General features: G+C 49.6%; 1 protein-coding gene and 1 long non-coding RNA gene across 20 annotated transcripts in view; one reads left to right on the top strand and one right to left on the bottom strand.

Annotated features, from left to right (window-relative positions):
- The window catches only part of TTC7B (tetratricopeptide repeat domain 7B), a 249,175-nt gene that overhangs the window by 71,673 nt on the left and 169,550 nt on the right, over nt 1–7,952 (bottom strand). The window lies entirely within an intron of this gene.
- LOC129392568 (uncharacterized) overlaps nt 5,780–7,952 on the top strand; it is a 6,033-nt gene continuing 3,860 nt past the window's right edge. Inside the window, exon 1 of one of the 2 annotated variants that reach the window (XR_008618725.1) lies at nt 5,780–7,358. This is a non-coding gene — a long non-coding RNA (uncharacterized lncRNA). The remainder of the gene's footprint in view (nt 7,359–7,952) is intronic. The other variant, XR_008618726.1, reaches the window with a different exon arrangement.

Below are 7,952 nucleotides of genomic sequence, written 5' to 3' on the forward strand. Positions count from 1 at the left end.
AAAAAAAAAAAAAAAAAAAAAAAAAAAAAGAGTGAGGCCAGATGTGAGAACAGGGCTTAGCTTCTGCTCAAAAACACCTCAAGAGGTGGAAATTCCCCGAGGCCTTTCCAGGACTGCCTGCAAGGAATGGCAGCCACTCAGGCTGTCTTGAGGGGTTTTTGAGGAGCCAGAAGCCAACTCCTGATGATGTCTTCATGAGTCCAGAAGGTGGTGGGAGTACTTCTCCACCAGAATCTCCCACATGACATGGGTCCAGCTGACATGGGTCCACTGGAACATGTGTTACAAAGGAAGGAGGAGCTGCCGAGTGGTCACCTGCCAGCATTTGGTGTGGAGACCTACTTGGAGGCCAGAGACCCTCGCGGATGAGGTCTGGGTGCCAAGCAATTTTGGTCAGGGGAGACCCCACCGAGACCATGGTGCTCTCTGGAGGCACACCGAGTCCTCTGGCTGAGTCAAGCTCGGAGCTTGCCAGCCCACGGAGGGCCATGGAGTCGTGGGGAAGGTTTCCTGGCCTGGCAGGCAGCGCTGCGGCTCTAAGAGCAATTATCCATGATTCCTCTCACTGTACCAAAGTACAAAACACCAGAGCTCGTCTCTAAGCCACAGCTTGGGGGAACAGTTCTGTGCAAGGCTTCTTGGCTGGAAAAAGAACTTCTAATTAACATGAAATAACAGCTTTCAAACACTTGACTCAGGATATGGAGTTGAAAGGTGTGGGCTGGATTTCAGAGAACCAGACAGGAAGAACAATAGTCGAACTGCTGAGCCCAAATGATGGAAAAGGTACTTGGAAGTGAAGCAAGAGGAGCAGCGTGAAGGAGAGGCTGATGGAGAAGAGGAGCTGAGAGCACAGGCTGGGGAGGCAAAGCAAAGCCTCTCAGCCACTGTCAGATGTGTCCAGCGCGATGGGCAGAAAGTTCCAGGAGCCTTTAGCTCTGACATGTTCTTGCGTGCAAAGGAGAAGCAGGAGATTGGAGGCCTCAGAGACTGTGCTCCTTCTTACCATTCCCCAGACCTCGACTGGTTTATAAGGCAGAGAACGATGCTGAAAACAGAACAATGGACTTGTCAACATGTTTGCCGAGCCCTGCTCACACATTTCAAGATTGTTCGAAAACATCTGGCTGGGGGCACGTTACACTGGCACAGACGTGAAGAGTACACAAACAACGATAAGCGTTAACGTGCTGCGCTTGATGTCCAGAGATGTTGTAGATTCCATCTATTGAGGAAACCCTGAGGCAAAAAACCTGGGACCAACCAGCACTGACTGCATTTCAATCTGTGCAACTGTCAACCTGATAGAGAGGGCAAAGGGACGGCCGGGCTGAGATCACTTGCTGGCCACATCACCCAGGACCCAGCACAAATTAAGTGAGATGTTCCTCTTAAGTATAGTAAGGCATCACATGCTGGGAAAATGGTCTATTCCTATTCCCTATACCTGGCTCAAAGTCCATTAATCTAATTAAAAAAAATTTTGCCCAGAGACTCATTGAATACTCACAGGATGTTAATGAAGAATAGAACCTCGCTAAAATACCAATCTAACAATGTTCCCGGTAGTCCAAATCTAGCGTCACGTGCAGTGCCTTTTATGATCTGGCTCCTGCCCACATGCTTGGCCTCTGTCTGCCCTCTGCCTACCAGGTACATCCCCCATTCTAGCCACGATCAACTTCCTCCGCATGTCACTCTCCTTCGTGCCCCTGGGTCTTTGCACATGCTGTTCCTTCTGCCTGGGATGCCTTTTCCATCCGCTTCTGCTTTTTAAGCCTCTACTCATCTTTTGAGATTCAGGTCAAAGAGCCTCCCCAACTCCCAACCGCTGAAGCCAGCCTTAAGTAATAGGAGCTAAAACTCCCAAATGGAAATGCAATTCCAGAAAATACAAGGGCTCTCAACTGTGGAATAATAAGCTATAAGCCTTGTTCCTAGGATACATCATACATGGTTCTTTAAAAATGATCACACTAAAAAAAATTGATCACATTTGCCTGTGCTTTTTGTGACGTGCCTCTTTCACTCAAAAGTCAGGCACATATAAAATTCTAGACACTTGAAGGATGCAGTTAATCAAGGCTTTACTTTTCATTAAAACTAACAGAAACAATACTCTACCCCATTTCTGGAATTTTTTGAGAATCCCCAGATAACTCTTGAAATAACTGTCTGGCTTAGCGTAGAGCTCAGAAAGAAGATACAGGCCCCTGGTGAAGCTCTGGGGCCATGTGGCCTGGTGACTTTTCACTGGGCACCCTGGAGAATGTACCAGGGCCAGCTTTAATGTCTAATCCTCATCCCCGGGAAGACTTTCCTCACCCCCTGGAAACTGCCCCCAAGCACTAGGCTCCCCCTCTAGCACGTCTCTCTGGTTTAGCTTCACCCTGGGCCCCACCCCCACGAGACACAGGCTCAACAGGATCCTCGAGCTTTGGCCATATGCCCTCCCACCCTCCTGCCTGTGCTCTCAGTGCTCCATCCACCTGCCTAGAAGTCCCCTCCCCAGCGCCCCTCCCACTCTACCTGTGCAAGTCCCACCGTCTGACATCTGCTATGACTCACCCCCTGCCCCCCAGGCAGCATCTAGCTCCTTCCTCATCTCATCTGTATAAAATATTTTCTGTAATCTGTTCACTCACCCCATAATTTGTACAGCTGACTACCTACATGTCAGTGTGCCTGATAATGAACTTGAATTTGTTCATCCTTTGGTCAATCATTAAAAAAATGCCTATTATGCCCTTGAGGTCACAAAGGGGAATAAGACATGGTATCTTTCCCCACCAAAGCTCACAGTCTAGTGTTACATACACATATGTGATGAACACGAACAGACATATGGACAAGGTTCTCTGGCAGCACAGAAGGAAGGAGACAGGGTCTGCCTGGAACTTTCACAGTTAGGGTGGGAGGGGTCCTGGGGAGGGGCCTTCCAGGCAGGCAGATGGACCATCTCGACAAAGGCAGGAGCGTCCCGTGCACTCAAGGAATGGTGTCTGGAGTCTGGGATATAAGGCTGGGGCCTGAGAAGAAGCTAAACGGGTAGATATCGCTAAATTCTGAAATCTAATACGCCTCACTAAGCTTTCTGATGAAGAACTGTCCATGAAAATAAATTGGGAAAGTTTAGAGAAATTCTAAAGTAATAATTCCCTCCAATCTTATTTGGCAGTATAAACAATGCGCTCATTAAGTGCATCAAGGAGGAAACACGCATATTAGTAAACAAAACCCTCACCAGTTAGCAGATCCGTAAATGCTGTATTCAAGGCAACTGATTCAGAAAGAACATCACGGGAACCTTGAACGTTTGGTATTTTGTGCTGATCTGTGTTTGTGTGCTCTTGGGCTCAGCATGCCAGGGACCTGTCTTTGTTTATCTGCTGAATGTAGGCTGGGATGCAAAACAGCTGTGCAGAAAACGCATGTGGTATTTGCCCACGTGTGGCAGTGGCCACGGGGGACTTGGATACCGCCCACATCTCTCACTTCCCGGGAGCCTGACCTGAGAGCTGGAGTGGGGCGGGCTGCCAAACACCTGAAGGGAAGTGTCACCACTCTGTCACCAGGTAGAAGTGACAGTACATCAGGGAGGGGTGGGGAGGAGGTAGGTATGCTGAAACGAAATTTTAAATTGAGAAGATGGCTTGGCAGCCACAGATCAGATGGTGAGAGAAATTGAAAGAGATGTGCCCCAAGCACGTGGTGATGAGCAGGAGTGGTGGAAATCTGAAGCCAGATGAGTCAGCTGGGAACAAAGTCAGACAGGACCGAGTGGCAGCCAGTCACGGAGAGGATGTTCCAAACACCTCTAACCCACCCCTCAGAGGGGGACGAGGGGCTGCTTTCAGGTTTCAGCGTGGCTTTCGTGAAGGAAATCCATCCCAGTTCCTTGTTACCAGCATTTCTCATGTCCTGCTGGTCTTGGAGACCTTGCTCTCCTGGCCGGGTTTCCAAAGCAGCCCAATCCCAGGAGGTGGTGTTCTCTGCAAAAAGCAGCCTCTGAGCCGGGGCTGAGTCACTGTCACTGGAGATCAATGCCACGACTGGCCTGCGAGCTGCCTGGCCTGACGCAGCTCCACAGGCCCAGTCACCACCAGGCGAGCCCATGATGGTGGGGTTGCAGCTGCGCAGGCCCCAGAGCTGAGGCCTCCAGCCCCCTGAGGACCCTCTGACGACAGCTGGAAGGGATGGGGGAGGGGTATGGAACCAGTCATGTGACTGCTCCCATTAGATATCAAACACTGCTGGGGGGGGGGCGGTCTCACTAATGGTGATTGTTTAGTAAATGTCACCTGAATGAATGATCTGTTAACTCAACTATTACACAGGAAATACACAATTTCTTTGATCATCTGGCTCACCTAATTGCTGTACTGACATGCTGTTCATCGACTCATTAGAAAAAAATATAGATGTTTCCAATTAACCCAACCCTGGAAAAGGCCTTGAGAGGTCCTATAATGCTTTACTGCTCAAAAGCGTGGTTGGGACAAGCAGCCTCTGCATCCCCGGGGAGCACGTGAGAAATGCAGAAAGTACACGCCACTCTAGACCCAATGGATCAGAATCTTCATGTAACAAGAGTCCTAGGTGACTCGTGCAAGCTTAAGTTCAAAAAGCACCACTCTACTTCAGAACTCTCCATCTTAGCCTTCAAATGGTCTGAGTTTTTAAAAAAAAAAGACATCCAAGGAAAAGAGTTCCCATAGTCCCTACACTTAGGCAATTCTACCTGTGTTTATTTCATTCCAATAAGGATTTTCAGGGTATTTTATTCTTAAATTCAGTGGCAATTCTGATCAACCACCTACATTAAGCTCACAAATGAAGGCTACCCCCACCTGTGGTCTTGAACCTTCCTTTCCTTCTGGAGAGATTCTCTGGATGGCTTTCTGGTGGATGTGCTATAACCCTGTCCAGGTCCTTCCCGAGCATCTCCAGTGAGGGGCAGCGTACTAAGCCAGGGGCACCATTCACATTGTCACCCACATAAAGGGCACGTCCTGAGTCTGCAAAGCACTGGATAATCATCCACTGCCCTTAGGGGTCCTCCTCAGGGCTGGAAAACTCAAACGTCTTCCAGAACCAAGCAAGTAAACAGGAGGTGAGCTCAGGATCTCAGGGAGTGTTTGGAGTCACGCCTGCCTAGCCTGAAGATAATCAAATCCAGACATCTTTGAAATGTGCGTTGACCTCCTGGAATTCTATGAGATGTCTGATCACAGGCTGCCAGACAGAAACCCTTCGTCTACAAGTTTTAAAGGGATCAGATCTGAGTGCCTGGTTTCCTTTACAAAACCCCCAAGTGCACGCTGACTCCTGCTGGCTTTGCTAACAGGACCACCAAAGGAGGGTTTGGAGGGCATGGCTCTTGCTATGAGTGCATCTTCTCCAGGAACGAAGCCCTGCCGAGCGACTGGCACAGGTGGCTCACTGGCTAACTTCTGTCTGGGAGTTTTTACCACTGAGGAAGTTCTTGAAATCTGACCACTTTCAGGGCCCCTGGTTGCCGTGGAAGGAGACGCTGCACAGGGTGCTGGCAGGTCTGGGGGGACATTCAGCACGGCTCCCGGTCGCCGTGAGCCTGACCCCAGCTCAGGCTCCCAGATCTGCTGGTTCCTGGAACATCGACACCACGCTTGCTCAGCAAAAGGAAGCATCAGGGTCAGACACCTCGCTCTGCAGGACTTAGCAGCCCCTCATCCTGGCCTGGGAGGCTGCTCGGAGTGACGGTGCTGGGGACGGTCCTGCTGGGGACGGTCCTGCCGTCGCTTCTCGGTAGCCTGATCCCGCCTCCTCCTCATGACCCGCAGGGACTCCTGCTCGATCCGTATCAGTTACACTCTGCCTCTCATTTCAGTCAAAGTGTCAACAATCTGGAATACTCCCCCATCCTGCTCACGATATTTTTAGAACAAACAAACAACTGACATATTTAGCTGAAATAAATCACCCCAAGAAACCTCAGTTTGGCTCATTTTTCGCTCCCACTTCAGCTATTAATCGCAACTCCGATTAGCTTCCTGGAACCAGCACCTAAGCCGGAAATGACCGGGACAGGCTGACCTGAGAACATGTGTGGAATCACACTGTCCGGACTCGGGAGACCTCCTCCCATGCCTGAGTGTGACGTTTTCAGGAAGGGAGCCCTTTCATTCGGTGCTATCCACAAAGCAGCAGTCGGACGGTTTCCTGAGCACGGTCTGACCGGGTGGAACCAGGGGCTGACGGGGTGCAGGGCAGCAGAAGGCCGAGAACCTGCCCCCCGCTCTGGTGAGCGATTCGGTGAGCAAGTGCCTTGGGCCCGGTGAGCCCTCTGCTATATAAACGTGTAAACAGGAAAAATTTGAAAAAAAGTTCTCCATTTAACTACCCCGGCTCTAAAAAGAAATAATCTATTCTGTCTGAACCACAAAGCCATTGGTCGTCTCTAAAATCGTGAGGGGGCAAACCAAGAGCAGATCTACTGACAGGCCGCTCCCCAAATGCCATCTCTGCAGGATTTATTTCTGACTCAGCTGCCACGGCCTGGATCTCCCCACATTCCCATGTCTGAGGATGGGAGCTCAAGAAGAAAAGATGCACTGGGGGCCCTTTTCAGGGATGAAGGCAGATGCCAAAGAGTGGGGATCCTACAGTCACCTAGACCTAGAAGGAAGAGGGCTCAGCCCGATGAGACACGGACTCTAAGGAAGCCATGAAGTTCTGTCATTTAGAAATGGCAGCCTCCACCCAAAGTCAAGAAGAGCGCCAGAAAGGAAGAGGGCAGCAGGGTGCTGCGAAGCTGGCCAGCTCTGCGGGACCAGAGGTGGATCAGGCATCCCGCTGGGATCACAGGCCGAATGGAGCCATGGGTCCTTGCACAGAACCTGCTCCCATGAATCCTGGCCTGTTTTATCTGCGTTCTCTCTTTACCTTCCCTGTGTTCTCACGTAGCACATCATGAGGTTTGGTACACATTTGGCAGAGAGCGGGCTCTCTCACCCTTAACTGGAGGGATGTTTAAAGGAGAGCAAGTCTGACCATCTGCAGGTGGGTGATGCATTCCCCACCAGCTGTTTTCGGCTCAGGATCCCACAAGAATGCTTAGGAGATAAATTTGAAGATTCTTTTCTTGCTCTCCTTTAGCTCTCAGGTGTTTTTGTTTTGTTTGTCATTAACTTAAAATGCAAAGACCACTACAAATGAACTGGCACTCAACTGTACTTGTACTATATGAAGCTTTTTCACAGTTGGCTGGGTAATTAGCAGGAGCTGTATATGACCCGGAAATAAGTAGACATCATCATTTTATCACTTAGCGGAACTTGGCAGAGTGAAAGCGGAAACAGACACTAGACGAAACACAGGTAAACACGCTTAGCTATGAACTAAGGCCTCTAGGCTGCTCAGCAGGGTCGTCAGTGTACAAACGTGCAGTAATGTTTGCAGCAAGCCAAGCTCTGGGTTAGGGGCTGGGGATCCAGAGATCTCCAGGAAACACCCCGCATGAATTCTGAAGATGATACTCCATACTTTGAATGGTGGGACGAGATATCTAGGAGAACTTGAGACATTGTAAATGAGAGCACTGAAGTAAATAAACCTTCTGCGTGCCACCATAGGGGATGGATGGCTCTGGGGTGACTGCCCTGGCCTGGCTTCTCCCAGTAGCTGGGCCTTCAGACAAGCTCTCTTCCCAGGCAGACAGGGAGACAGGCGTGCAGAACTGGAACCCTGTATCCACTAAGTGCTCTACTTTGTCTCTATGATTTTGACTACTCTGAGAACCTCATCGAAGAGCAATCATACAGTATTTGTCCTTTTGTGGATGGCTTGTTTCTCTAGCATAACATCCTCAAGGTTCTTCTATGTTGCAGTATGTCAGAATTTCCTTCTTTCTTTCATTTTTTTCTTCTTTTTAGAATTTCCTTTTTTTTTTTTTTTTTTTTTTTTTGTGGTAC

Source organism: Physeter macrocephalus, chromosome 11, assembly GCF_002837175.3.
Source record: "Physeter macrocephalus isolate SW-GA chromosome 11, ASM283717v5, whole genome shotgun sequence".
In the NCBI taxonomy this organism is placed as follows: Eukaryota; Metazoa; Chordata; class Mammalia; order Artiodactyla; family Physeteridae; genus Physeter; species Physeter macrocephalus.